Raw genomic sequence first — 16,347 nt, 5'->3', positions numbered from 1 at the left:
TTTTATAACTTATTTCTCATTTCATTGCTATAAATAGTTTTGCTTTATGTAAAATTTTAGAAAAATTTTAAGGTTTTGATCAATTGCAAAAACACTATAATTTTATGATAGTTTACGCAATTCAGTATAAAATATCATATTTGTTGAAACATTGCGATGCAAAAAGTTCATTAATGTTATCTGTGATAAGAATATTCGATGACTTTCAGTAGGAATCATTTATATTATAAAGAAACATTGTGTGTAAACTTGGAATATAATGTAGCAAAAGTAAATTGTATAAGTTTGAAATTGAAAACTATTTTTTTACATATCATCAAAAACATTTTTAAAATACTTGAGCTTTCATAATTTTAATATTGGCAATTGACGTATTACATCTACTGATAATACGTATTATATCTACGATAATAATAGGTCAAAGAACAGATTTTGATATGATAAGATTATTCGTATCGTATATTTATCGAACATTTTCAACTCGTGTACATTGCATAATTTCTACGTGGGTAGACCATAAAAGAAAAGAATGATACAATTCATCTAATCATCTACATGCAAGCGGTAAATAAGCAAGTTGTCTGTTGATAATATCTTCACGCAATCTCGAGAATTTTTACATAACATATGATACTTTGCTCTCTGACATACAATTTGCTCAACTTATTTTTCTTGGTTCAGGAAGTTAATGGATACGATCATAATCACAGAGTAAACGTATAACGAAAAAGACAGAAAAAGAGAGAAAAAGAGAGAGATGTGTTATGATATCCATGCAAGTCATGATATGATTAAGTCTCTTTCTTTAGTCGTATAATTTTGTCTGATGTACTAGTAAATTATAATATGTTAATGTAGCATTTAAACGATAAAGAAATACTGTCATTATGAAATAATTATTTTTTATCTAGCAATTTTTTGTTGAAGGAAAATATATTCTAGAGAGGATAATATTAAATAAAATAATATTCTAGTATAAGAAATAATATTCTACTATTGATAGTATTTATTACTGTTCGTGTAAAATAATACGCATGTCGTCTTATTTTTATAATAGTAATTTAAGTTATAGCATTATAGTTTTAGAAATATGTAGAATAATTTTAATATATATATTTTTTTCTCAAAAAAAAACATGAACTATATTAAATATTATCATCTGCTTTTCTTTTTTTCGCGAGGGAAAAATTATTAATTTACCAATACACTAGGATGCATAATTTAAAGGAATATACATATATACATATACACATATATACAAAGATACACACACACACACACATATATAAAACATTTTTTTTAATATACACTAATACCTTTAAGTAAATTTCGCAGTATGGCACTTTGTCAGGAGCTGTTTCAGAGAAAATTTATCGAGCATTTCATGATAGAATGTGCAATTGAACGAAATTCCCAAATGTATTCGTAAGTCGATCGATGGCGATGAATTTTTAACGGTTTAATTAATTCTCGGGGAAAGCCGATAAGTATCGCTATTTGATTGAATCATTAACGACCACGTGACTAAAATTATACACCCGTATGCAATTCTGAAGTATCGGCGCGCTGTATTCACGCTCCATATGATTTATTTATATGAGCCGATTAAACGAAATACGAATCCGCGCGTCGTTAGTTTTCAATTATATTATTCAGCGATCAGTCGCGTCGGACGATACGCATCGGGCAACGCATAGCTGTCCAAATTCTAATTGCATGCAATATTGCATGTGTTTTGGTGCATGCGAGCATCATAGGAAAATGAATACGAATTATAAGCGTGCTTTAGAGGCTTGCATAACATGCAGCTGTACTAATTAAGCATTTCTGTTTAATTCCACGCGTAAAATAATATCTTCAAAATAACTAAATTTCATTAATTAATCAACATTCAGTCAATCAACATTTTTAACTCGGGAATTGCATGTAATTTATAATTGAAATAATGAAATTTAACTTAAATGACATTTTATATGATTGCATAATATTGAGAAATTTATACATGCCTTTAGCAAATTTTGAAAAGAGAAAACGACAAATAAAATATAATGTTATTAGCAAAATTACAAGTATTAATAGGAATTAAGTGCAGTTGTAAATTTAGAAAAAGTAATTCATAAGTTATAATAAATTGAAATGCAGTAATAAAAAATAATCGTGGTATTTGTGAAATAATTGTGACATGTGTTGCAAATAAGTATAAAAACTTGTCAGCTAGTACGTTACGATGAAAAATAACGATTTATTACTGACTTCCACGTTGCATTTGCACGACAATTGACTACTAAATGATAAAATGGTAATATTAGTTCATATCAAGGGGATATAAATTGTCTAGGTCATAGCAAAGGCAATTATATAAACGCACACAAGATAATCCAACGTACTAATCCACATATTTTTCATTGACAATTAAACTACAACAACAATGGGCGCTATTTTAGCAATTTTATCGTTAACGAGCTTGATAGGAAAATAATTAGTTTACTCGGATGCGAGTTTGCATAGCAATAAATAACGACACCCGTTTTGATATAATAATTGGTCCCAGTTATGCAAGAGAAAATTAATTTCAAAAACACAATTTTCCTCTTGAAATTGTTTTATCGAAAATATGTACAATATTGTGCATTAAGCGTTTATATATTTAAAATTCTCTAGTAGCAGAAATATTAATGACTATTACAGAATGACTTTTGAAAAATAGAAAGATCTTTTTCAATCAAGTAGAAATTACATGACTAGACATAATTCAAGCACACACGTAATGATGGATAAAATTGTGTGTATGTCTATATATTTTACTTGATATAATGATTGATTGTTATCATGAAAGATAAGTATCATGAAAGTAAGTACATGAAAAGTACGTGTTATCGTGAAAAATAAATATCTGATATCTATACTCACGATTTTAACAATCGTATATAATTATGAAATGATAACAAAGGAAATTGTAGATTAAATCAAACCATGTTAATAATTGCTTTAACATTGAGTGATTATTGTCAGATGATTTAACACTAGATACATTATTTAGAGAAATTCTTTCAAATTGTAACTGTTGATAGAGAAAATCGATAGTATATTGACATTTGTTGTCTTATTTGATAAATTATAGTTATAGATCGAGATTCGTGAATTATGATTATTAAGATTAGGCAATTTTTATAAATTTCAATTAGTTTGAAAACTATGTAATCTATTATGATTAAACATAAGATTAACGAAATGTAATATATTTTTTTATTTCCTTGTTTCTATGAATTTCTCTACAAATCTGCTACTTTGAATGCGATTTTCGCTATTTTCTCATCATCTAGAAATTAATGTTTGATAATGATTCAGCACATTAAAAAATATAAGAAAACATCCATAAAAATATAAAAAAAGGTGCCATCGTTAAAATTGCCACCAAAATCGGATTATTTTACCCATTTCCTTTGATGGATTTAACAATAAATTGCTCTCTGTCTGTAAAGATCTTTACAGATTTTATGAGCAAACTTTAAACTGTTGCATTAGCTCATTCAAAAGAATGTTGCCCTTTATATGCATTTTAATACATTTACAGCGAGTAAGCTTAAACCCTATAAAAAATTTACATTATTATGTTTGTATGCGGATTTACTCTATTCGCATTACTATGCACATTTGTTTAATGATGTTCTAATTTTTTGCAAATGATATATAAAATTTATTATCCGGATTATGCAATGATATAATGCAATAATACACTATTGAATAATAGCATATAGCATGATAAATAAATAAATATATAAATATTTTTACGTACGTAATGTAGATTTAATTTTAACAGAATTTTAATTTAATTTTTATACAATATATTTCTAATTTATACATATATTTCTAATGCTGAATACTTAAAACGAGGAGAAATTCTGTACATAGAATAAAATTATGTATATATATAAAATTAAATTCTGTATAAAATTCAATTTTTACGGAAAAAGTATAAAATAGATCTATTTTAATTTAAAATAACTGAAGAAATAAATAAAGAGAGATACAATCTCTTAATAAAATATATATAAAATATATATTTTTTATTTAAACAGAAAAAATAAAAAATATATTTTTCATTTAAACAGAAAATATAACACTTTTCTGTATCTCTTATAAGATTAGATATAAATTATACAATTTAATTTCAAAGATTTTTTATTATTGTTAATCGAAAAAAGTAGAGATTACGTCGTATTGCGTGTTTTTTTTTGCATGCATCATGCCATTAATTTTAATAAAACGACCGACACGTAAGATTTTACGCTTCATCGCACAATGTTTACAATGTTCATACATGATGCTCCTGAAAGCTTAATTTGAGAAATGTCGTCCGGCACATTTCAACATTCAAATATAAGTTTCGTTAAGTCCTTGCAAAATACGGATCGTTGCGAGACACTCGAGCTGAATGCAGTCGTTACGTTCCCACCGTGCTCGCTTTATCCATCCCCGATGGTGCGCTCTCTCGCAACCCTTCATGAAGTACTCGTTTCACAAGTTCTCCTACCATTCGCTCCTCATTCAAGACAATTGTACAACGTAGGAGACGAAGAGAACTGAAAGATAGTCGGACACTAGCCTTCCGTAAAATCCTGCTTTTCGAATATAGTGACAATTTCTAGTGTTGCTTGAATCCCTGGCCTAGAGAGCGACTCTCGGGCGAATCACGGGATAATCCCGAGCAATGCCTTCAGTATCGGTTTTACAAGCGATGGCACTTCTTCTAATGGAGCCCGTGTCTTCAATGCATTTATGTTTACGTGAACGGCTGCAGCTATCTCTTAAATTTATTTCCGCTGAGCGTCGATCGAGACTGCATGATTAATCTTGTGGCCGAGTTTTTTAAAGCGAAAGTAACCGCAATCTTATCTATAACTTTTTAATGTTTTTAAGTTATTTTGATTAATAAATATTAATGAATAGAAATTAATTTTTCATGCATGATGTTTACAATGTATATAATTTTCTGTTAAATTTTAGTTAGTAAGATTAACATTTTGTTTAGTGAAATAAAGAATTATCAAATAAATTATACAATTGATGGAAATATTGCTTCTATTGAAACGAAGAAGCAAAAAGATTAATAAAAGTAAACATTACATGCTCGAATTATGAAATTGTGGAGAAATTTATACGCTGCTGTGTGAAATTTTAAAGTTTCTGATTAATCTGCGATAGGCGCGTGCCGTGTTTTTTTTCTCATTAAACTTTATTTAAAAGAACAGTTTAGTGTTCGCTGCTGAGTTGCCGAGTTCTTCTTCTTTAGGAAGTTAATCCGATCAATCTGCGTCATCTTTCTGTGAAATTTCTCGTCAGCACGAATGGCCAAGACGAAAATGAGACATTCTTGAAGCAAGTCAATTTCACGACAGTCCTTGCAATTTCCTTGATCTTCCTTATCGGGAAAGTGTATCTCTTCTCGGATTTGTAGCGGACTGATATTCTCGAATCAAAGACACATTTGTACTCTATCAAATAGATCATGTAATGCATATAGCGTGTTCTATCAAATAGATCATGTAATGCATATAGCGTGTTGACACAAATGTTTTTTTATGCGGAAAAATAATAATATCGACACAATTTTTTATCTAAGCTGGGATGATCAAGTTGATTCATGATTATATTTCCAATATTAAAAGTTAAATCGATTAAGGAAAATAGCATAATAACTCGAGTATCTTGGAATGTTTTTTGCTCTTGATAATTGATTTATATGATTAATGTCTTGATCTTTGATTCAATATAAATAATGAATGAAATATACTGAACTAATTATCATTATTAATCCATTGCATATTTATCATTTTATCATTATTTTCCTTTCTTGATAGGGCAAAGCTCATGTATCGTAGTTATGTAATAAAAATACATTATTTATTTTTATATCGATGCAATGATCAAATGTAAAGGAATATTTGTAAAAGAAGCGTATTATATTTCTTTCTTCTTTCTGTCTCGTTCTTTTACAGAAATAATAAATACAGAGTTCATTACAATCGCCAACCATAATAACTCACTTGTATTTAATGCGGTGATGTCATTCAATAGTTATGCGTATTGCGAGACGCGTTGTCGATGCGTCGTCGATTGGAGTTGGAGGACTTGGCTCAACAAGCATTCGCCGTTCCTAAGAGTCTCGTGAGATCGTATTTATAATGACTGCTGGCTCTGGAAGTTGGCAGTAGATGTGTCCTCTGACCTATCTCGGTTATTGGAAGGCGATAATGCAATGATGCTCGTCCAATTATTATCAATGAATGTCGTTATCAAGAGCTGCCCGCTGAGTGATTTTTATGCCCTGCTGGAAACGATCGTTAGGCTCCAGATAATCACTTGATAATCGGTGATTAATTTCTCGTTAATATCGAACTTCAAAAATAATTCAATAAGGGCTTCCATCGATGTTATGAATTTTTGCTCTGTTATTCTTGCAGGGAAAGTTTAATGATTGGGTTGATTTTTTTCTGCGATTAGCTAGTTCGAACAATGTTATGATATAAATTTTACATGTTAAATTTAAATTTTTTCTTCTATTTAAAATTTATTTAATTAAATTTATTTAATTAATTTATCAAGGAGTTTAATTTAATGCGCTATTAAGCTGTTATAAAAAAAGGTAAATGGGAATAATTTCATTTTCATGATATTCATATAAAATAAAGATTCATACGAATAATATCAAAGTGACCTGAGAAATCCCGAACACGTTCACTTTGTATACGACCAAATTTATCAGAAGGGACCTAAATAAAGCTGATCCCTCTGTGGAGCTGGGAAGTCATATCACGCCCCGATCCTATGACCACGAAATCCCAATTCCCAATTCAGGAAATGGCGTTGTTCCTGCTAGAGTTCGATCTGGAATTAAAGCTTTTTATCGCATGCTCGACAGTAATTCTCATGACTTCCGGAAATGCATTATTGAAAAGCCCTTAACTACGTATAACATATTTCCGGATATGGTCAATAACGACTCGATACGCTGGGATGAAAATGTGAATAATTCAATGGAAATATTGCAGCAACGTGATACACGCATTAACATAAATTAAATCGAGAATAAGAACTCTCTTTTTTAATAATTTTCTTAATATAATTTTAATAATTATTTATATCGCTTAAAAATTTGCACAGAGACATAATACATCAATGTAATTCTTTTAAACATTTATACATTATATATATATATATATATATATATATATATATATATATATATTTTATAGATTCTATTCCTATATATATTTATATATAAATAGAATCTTGTGTGAAATCTTTTTGTATCAATATTTCTCTACTTCTTTATGTTTCAAAAATTTTTGGCTTTATATTGTTAAATAATTTATTTTAGTATTTTTCCTTAAAAAAATCTGTCATAGTTATATAACAGTTATAGTTATAAACAGAAGGAAGAGAACACGTATAAACAGGAGGAAGAACAATTTACAAAAACATCGTTGCAGAAACAAATCTTTTTGCGATAAACTGGAGAATCTCTCACAAGTGTTCTAATTCCATCATCACGCATTATCCGCTACAATTTTGCACCATTAGCGGCCGCGATTCGAGCGAGGTAGCGGAGTTAAAAAGCTCTCGTGCCGAGGGTAAGTTCCAAACTTTCGCGATGAAGAGCATAAAGTTCTAGGAAACGGGTAGGAAGCGTCGGTGATACCGGGGTACGCGGCAACAATGAAATGCAGTGTAACTAAGCCCTTTTAACCCCTTCTCCCCTCTTTCTCATCGTGTCCGACCATCCTTTCCGTTCACTCTACCTACGACAACGACTGATACGATTGCACTTTCTCGAGCTTTCATTTAGGAAAACAATTGTGAAAGCATTGCGCACACCAAAAGAGCAAAGCGCCACGCGGCTTGAAAAGGGGTGAAACACCCCTTACACTCCCGGCACTTCGTGCACTCGCGCGCGTTGAATACTCTCGCGGTGTAAATTCGCACTCGTAGATTCGTTTCGTTGTAAAGGATACCATCGTCATTGTTTTATTTCGCAGTCGCGAGAACATACTCGCGTTGTATACGGATTTCCTGCGGCAGATTAAAGTGCTCTTTGTTATAAATTTAGAAATGTGAGACTGTGGCAAGCGCGCCGAGCGAAATATCAACCGCGATTTATTATTTAGAAAGAATCCCTCAAGAGCAATCAATAATTTAGAAAAAATAGAGATAAAGCGTTATCGGATAAATGTTATCTCGTTGCAATGTGAGTTGCATGAATCTTTGTAAATTTAGTATTGTTTGTATTGCTTTATGTTTTATATCGAAATAGCAATGGACGAAAAAGGAAACAATATTTATGTTATAATGATATAATTATTGATTATTATAATAATAATATTATTATTGATTATTATAATAATATTATTGCTTATTATAATAATATTATTAATATAATAATTATTATAATAATAATATAAATTATACATCTATCAATTAGATTTTAAATAAGTTTTATACATATTTATATCTCGAATTTCTCTTTTTAATTGGAAGTCTTTATAATAAAAATTGTTGATTTACATGTACATTTTTACTCTGATGCTATACTCACATAATATTCAAAATCAAAGCTTTCATTGCGTCTTTCATATTGCTTTTACCCTTTTACCGCAGAATCGATATTCTGAGAAGTAATTTGTTCTCACGCTGCCGTTTCATGAAGACTGCGAAAGGTTTCTAGAAGTGCGAGGCATTTAAGTTTCTAATTAATTTATCTGAATAAGGCGAATGGTTCTGAATTTGATGATATTTAATACTCTGTAAGGGCGAGGCATTTCTAAAGTGGCAAAACGAAGCGTAATCAAGTCAGTCTAAAGAGAGTGAAATGCTCTGTTGCCGGGTGTGCTTTGCGTTGCTTTCATTTGGAAACAATTGCAAATATCAAAAAAAAAGAACATGCATCACTGGAACTGGAAAAGAGCAAATATTCCTGCGCGATAAATACTCGTATGTGACATTAATTCGCGTTTGATAAATCGCTTAGCGCAGAGACGATATTTGCGCGCGATGTCATTCCAATGTCAGATTATATGCAGATCTCTTGGAGGGGAGTCAAAACTATCGTAGTTGTGAAGAGATGAAGGAAACGCGAATGAATTTATTTCATTCTGACAAAAGAAATGTGCACCGAGGATATTTTCAAAACATCGATGTTGTTGCTGCACGAAAACGAATGGACACACATATGTTTTCTATGACGTTTCTTTCGTGAAAGATGATAATGCATTCGAATGTATTTGTGTGCTTATGCACTATGATAAACGATCGATTCGTGCGAATATATAATTATTTGTAATATATAAGACCTTTATCAATGTCTTTGTTTGTATAATTTATGAAAAATTTTTCTTATTTTCTATTATCTAATGCTTCCAAAAATTATTAATAAATTGCACATAATTTAAACTCATGAAATATAGGTTAATCAACGAAATATTTTCTACACGATATGATTCGAGAAATTTTTCCATGTGATTTTACGTAAATTCCCGTTTCTGTCAGTTAACTCGAGCTGAAAATTAGAGTTTCATTCGCTGTTGTTGATTAGCGGAGACCTATCTTGCTTATTTGAACTGTGTAATTGTGCATTGAACGAGAATATCCTCCAAGCTTGGATTTCTACAGAATTATTTTATCATAGTGCTCTGATTATCTATATCAATGTTATTCGAAGCTTTCATGTATGTTTGAAATTAGCTTACATAATTATGATTTGTTTAATTAATCAGTCTTCATACCCTCAGTTCAGAGAATAAAGTAGTAAACTGTCATTTTATCGTATAGATAATCCATTCTTTATCTCTCACGTGTAAAGAAAGTTTGTCTATATTTCCTGCAGTAATTAAAGATAATTTATAGGTATGCGATAAAAGCAGAACTTTGTTTATGATAACAAGTGAAAACGGCATTATCACGATCCGACTTATGTCTTCTTAGATACGAATTAATTCAATTTAGATAAAATAATCTTCAACTATATATCCGATTATAAATGATTAAAGTAAATACTTTGACACATATTACAACAATCTAGATTTAATTATGCACATTTTGAATACGCAATTAAATTATTCTCGATACCGTATAATTTCAAATATAATTCCAATATGCATAGAAATAATTGGTATGATTTTTTTAATAACTATAATAATACATGGGATAATAGTTTATTTTGGATTTTAATTTATATATGTAGATTTCGTATAGAAATATTTGCATTTAAACGCAAAAGTTTCTTACCAAAGTATTTGAGTTTTATTTATTAATTAATTAATTATTTTATTTAAATACATTGATATGTGTGTGTTTTCATAATATTTTTATATATAATCTGCGTTATACTATTGGTAATTAATTCTATATAATTATAGAAATTATATGTACATTATAATTAGAAATTAATTGCTTGTGTATTAAATATTAAATATTGTCAAATATTAATGATATTATATTGATATTATATTTAATAATATATTTTAAAATTTAGAAACAGTTAAATTTATTATTTATTTGATTGATTGAAATGGCCAAAAACCTACTGTTTATATATGTTTATATATGTTTATATATAAACATCTGTTTATATTGTATCTGTTTATATATGTTTATATATGTTGAATATATAAATTTTTAATAATTAGCTGTATATTTTTTGATAAATATATACGTATATGGTTAATATATATTTATAAATATATACTTATAATACTATATATATACTTATAATATATACTTATAATATATATACTTATAATATATATACTTATAATATATACTTATATTTATAAATATACTTATTGATTTATTATTTTAATAATTATTGATTATTACCCTAATCGCTTATTATAAATCAATAAATTCTTAATTACTCGTAAGTTATATAAAAATAAATTAGATATTAAATTAAATAATAATAATGTAATAATAAAGCCGCGATAAAAAATAGTTATAATAAGATTTCCAAAAAATGTAGTACAATATTCAAATATAAGATTTTAATGAGAATTTATCAAGGAAGAAAATAAATACTTATGATTACAGTGAACTGGAAGTTTAACAAAGCGATACGCTTGCGCCGAAAATCTTAAGAACGCATTCTCTGCGATTCTCCGCAAAGCTGGAATTTAAATTGTGCGCTAAGCTTGCAAGAGAGCTTTTCCTCGCTGAATGTAATTTGCATATTTCGTTTAAAGGATGGGAGGCTCGATAGCGCGTTAAACCGAGCAAAGAGATAACATTTGAGTGTACTTGGGGGGGAGGGAGAGGGATAGAGAGGGAGGAAGCATGGGTGAGCCAGGTCTTTTGGGATAATAAGGGGCGTATGGATGACGTCCTTTACTATACGGCGTTGTCGGACGTTTATCTAACGACAGATTTCGGTACCGATGCGATGTGTCGGTGAACATCCTTTGCATATCGTTTATGAATTCGGCCATCGAGTTCTCCCGATGACGCAAACTTTGTCAAACCAGGTAATTAAGGGAAGCTTGACACGTGCGGACGGGGATGAAAATCCCATCGCCTTGTTATTTCGTCGCCTCCTGATATCCGCCTCCGACTATCGTGACGCAGCTTAACGCTTTAATCTGTACCGCGTCGCGCAACTTCTCGCCCACGGATTTTCGACGAGGGAACGATTATGGAGGGTCTAAGCGACTGCGTGTTTGGAATAATAATTATTGTTGTTTAGCGAAGTCGTCGAAACGTGCCGCAGCATATAAAGCTCTTACGACCACGTTTCAGCACTTTCTTCTCGCGTGGAAAATAGGCGTGACATCTTGAACGACATTCGAATGATCGAAGTTATTGCTAACAGTAATTTTTTTGATTCAAAATAATTGATGTAAAGCGATTCGAAAATATATCATAATATATTTATTATTATATAATAAATTGAATTAATTTCTTTATATTTTTTTAAATGCCATACGCATCTATTTAATGCAAAATGGTTTATAACATTTAGCATGATTATTTAATGCAAGAAGAGACGACAGCATTTTGATCATTATTATGTCAAGAAATCAATTATTATTTTTCTCTTTGCGCTTTTTTTCTCTTTGTATTTTTTAATATGACAAATATTAAATGTCAAATATAATATCAATGTATTGTACAATGTCAGTATCAAATATAATGTATAATGTACAATGTATAATAACTGCATAAAAAAAATTATGACAAGCTGATGCACATAATATTTCAAGAACGCTTACATCTAGAAAATTTGATAGCTTTAATGAAATCTTATAAAATACTTCTTGAATAGTATCATTAAAACGAAAATTTTATGATTTATTAACAAATTCATTAGATTTGTATAAATACAAAATTAATATTTTTAACAAGCAAAGATATTTTCTGTTAATATTTTAAATTTAATATTTTAAATTTAAAAAATGCTATTTAAATTATATATTATATTTTATAAATTATATAATATAAATTTGATATTCTTAAATATATTCTTAAATATTCTTAAATATACATATATAATACAATAAGAGAGAAATGGAAAAATTTTTTCTCACAATAATATTTAGAATTAAATGACGAAATATATATATATATATATATATATATATATATATATATATTATATTGTTGCTTTATAAATGCAGGTAACTTTTTTGTAGCAATATGAATCAGTGGTTAGAAATTCATTTTTTAATATATGGAAACGTAATTTAGAAGCAAAGAGTAATAGAGAAGTGCACTATTACTACTATTTACACAGTATACGCAAATGTTGAAATATACGCGAGTATATCATACAACATGCACGTGTTTTCTGGTTAGCAATGGCGGTACCAATCTACTTAGCTATATCTATGCGAAATTTTGTTTCGCTTCTGTTTGTTATAGCTTTACATAAAAGCCAAGAAAGATGCTTTATCTTCGCTGCTCGCAACAACTTTTATACGTACTACGTGAGGGTATAATAATGCCACTTATCGCGAATTACTCGTCATTTCGCTGCATAAAAGGATTTATTGTTAGTTTCGTTTTACACAGTTAAATATATATACAAGTTTGCAAATCCGCTCGATGAACGCCAAGAAAACGACGCCATCACGGTTGCATACCTTCACTTTCGCGCAATGAATGATTTTCGCGCGCATTCTTGCGTGTTTCTGCTAGAAAAGCGCTGTCTAATAAATATAATTACGAAATAACGAAGTTTTCTTCAAGTTGTCATCCCGTGTCTGCGAGAAATCTCTGCAAATTCCATTATATAATTTCAACATTCTCTCACGAAGAATTATGTAAATGTTAGAATCTAACATAGTTATCATAGCAATAAATATCAGCGCATCATTTTATACTATTCAACTAATTAGATAGCGAAACGCAAGTAAAAAAAATTTGCGTTGCAATTAAAATTAGAAAAAAAATTATCTCGGTCAACAAATAAACGCATCCAATTAACAATATCGCGATCGCAAAACGCATCCATCGTTATGATACCGAGTCTCTTCTTCGTTATAGGGTAACGTTTATGATCGCCGTAAAAAAAAAAGGAAAAATTATCAATCGCGAAGAATGAGGGTAGTTTACGAGTGGGCAACATCGCCCTTATATCAGATAGACTGCTAGATATATAAATCGTATATATTTATATGCAAGAAGTGTAAAGGTCCTTTGATTATATTTCATGATCGATTGTGACGTGCGTGCGCATTTTAAAGTGTTGTTGAGATTTTATTTTAAATCCTCTGTCTTCTCTTTAACATATATGACATGGTTAAAGTCGGTTTTGCCCAGTGGTGCGTACCATCATGGTATATATTTCGTGGAGAAACGGAAAGGATAGGATTTTAGGCAATTTGACGATAACCGGCATCGTGGAAACTATTCGCTGTTCGCTTCGTATATGGCAGATATCAACTATACGACTCGGAGAATCAGGCTTAATTAAACTAGATATGCTTTGGGTACACACTTCGGCGGCGCTCCGCAACAGCATGCTCGTGTTTCAATTGCGCACGAAACTATGCATGTATTAGCATCCCAGCTCGATTTTACTTCGTGAGGTTTTGTCGCAAATGTGTTGTATTTGCGCGACTTGTTTCGAATCAGAGCGCGAAGATATGTTGACATTTTTTTAGAATAATATGTAGAACATATATTTAGAATAATATATTTTCAATAAAAAAGAATACGCGAGTAGTTCGTATAAATCTGGTCTTGCAACACAAAAATAATGAAACTGACAAGAAATGAACGAAGCGTTTAGAGACAAAATAATCAAAATCAAACGGGTGCATTTTGAATTACGGATTTCTCGCACTGCGTGAATGGTTTTCTCTTAGAACGCGAAAATCTCGTTAGCCGAGTTTCCTCGAGAAGACCAAGCTCACCCGACACGTCGATTCTCGAGATTCCTGCGCGTCTCCATGGTCTTTCCCTCCGCTTCGAGAGACGCTCTTATGGATCTATGAGAAGCAGATTACTGTACGCGAGGTTAAGCCTTTAGGCGAGGCGAAATAGTTGAGCATTTTTACGCCGGGGGACTAAGGGCGACGTACCCTTTGAGAAGCGCCCGAAAGAAAATGAGTAAATATAAGCGCTGGTACAAGTCTCTCCCCTCGCTTTTTCTTGCCCGCGGTTTCGCATTTGCCTTGTCTGTGTGTGAAGAGTAAGCGTCTTTAGAAAATACCATCTCTTCCTCTGTGCTTCCATCGCGCCTCTGGCGCTCTCGCCCTTTTTATGAGCGCATCTTCCTTCTCTCGAAACAGCGCTAAAAAGGGGAATTCGTGGCTAACGTCGTTCGCTTGCTTGGTTGAAAACCCGATTGGCGTTGAAATAGGAATCCCTCGATGCTCGTTCAAGCACCCTAACCCTTTGAGAATCATGCGATTTTCCTTTACACGCGGCATAAAGGAGCGATCTCTGCATTTTACGAAAAGACGGGAAGGAAATGATTTTAATTTTTCCGCGGCTTCTTTTAGATACATGTAAAATATTTACAAGAAATATATTGAATACTTACCCAAGAGACAGAGCATTTACGTTTTTATAATTGATCGATAAATGAATTTCGAATTGATTGAAAGAATTGATTTGAAGATGTATTAATTATTTTCTAACACTTTTTGATATACCTAAAAAATATTAATGCGAATTAGATTTACAGAATATCTATTTTTGGGATTTGCCACTTTATTTACGATATTTTGTCCTCGTTATTGAGAAATCTATTTCCTTTTATATTTTTAAAAGCGGAATTTTTCACCGGATTTTTCTCTTCAAAGTAAAAATCGTCGCGAGATGCTTTTGGGATTCGACGATCTCGATAGATACCGCTCGCCGTTGAGATAGATACCGCTCCAAGTACCGGAAAAAGATACACCCTGGGCGTGTTCAACGGAAAGAAACCGCTGCGGGAGGTAAACGAGCGATTATCGGAAAGTACGGGAAGAATCGTCGGGTGTGTGTGTATGTGTGTATAATGTGTGTGTGTGGTGCGTACACCGAAGATAAATAAGAAATCACAGCTGTAAGCTGTGCTTACAGAAAGCTGTGGAATTTTTCCGGCTCGTAAATAAGGAAATTCAGCCTTGTGTAATCATCGCACCGCGACGGTGAAATCAGATGACGGTAAATTGTCCTAGTCATTGTCGTTTCTGCGACTGGAAGAGAAGGAGCGTTAGTTTCAGGGTAGCCTGCGTCCGTCGTAAAATAGGAGGGGTGGTTTATGCGCGGATTCTTTTTTACCTCCTTTCTTCCATCGTGTCGTAAAAAAATAGAGAACGGTTGAAGTTACAAGGATACGCCGCGTGCTTTGGGCGCTCGATACGCTCGCTTGTGTCTCCTGCAGCGAGAACGAAGAAACGCTTCGTGAAATACAGAACAAAGAATTTTTTAGTTTCGCGAGTTACATTTATGCGACTCGCGCTTTAGAGGACTGCATAGGAAGGACCGACTGATAAAAAGTAGCGTAGCAAGTAGTCTTCTGTGGTTGTTTGTATTTTTAAACGCTATAAGTTTTCAAATAATACGTCCATTTAGCTGCGTAAAAAGAATTATTTTGATTACTATTTTTTAAATTTCTATGTAAATGTTGGCACATTCTTCAGTTTCAATAGTGTATAATCCATCCTACATAATGATCAGTCTTGTCAATTTTTTTATTCGTCGATTTTTATTTTTATAATGTTATTGAAATTGTCATTATATATTTTAACACAGTTAATAAAATATAATTGAATTCAATTTAAAATTTAATTTACAATGTACAATTTGTTTAAAAAGAAAAATTAAAGAAAAAATGAAAGATAAATATTATATAATAATAAAGAA

At 31.1% G+C, this 16,347-nt stretch overlaps 1 protein-coding gene across 4 annotated transcripts in view; it reads left to right on the top strand.

Moving 5' to 3' along the window:
• Positions 1–16,347, top strand: part of LOC105258839 (basement membrane-specific heparan sulfate proteoglycan core protein) — a 193,992-nt gene that overhangs the window by 43,390 nt on the left and 134,255 nt on the right. The gene's annotated exons all lie outside the window — the stretch shown is intronic.

This window comes from Camponotus floridanus, unplaced genomic scaffold, assembly GCF_003227725.1.
Source record: "Camponotus floridanus strain SB8 unplaced genomic scaffold, Cflo_v7.5 scaffold41, whole genome shotgun sequence".
Lineage (NCBI taxonomy): Eukaryota > Metazoa > Arthropoda > Insecta > Hymenoptera > Formicidae > Camponotus > Camponotus floridanus.
The sequence above is the reverse complement of the archived record's forward strand: the minus strand, read 5'-3'. Positions and strand labels throughout refer to the sequence as shown.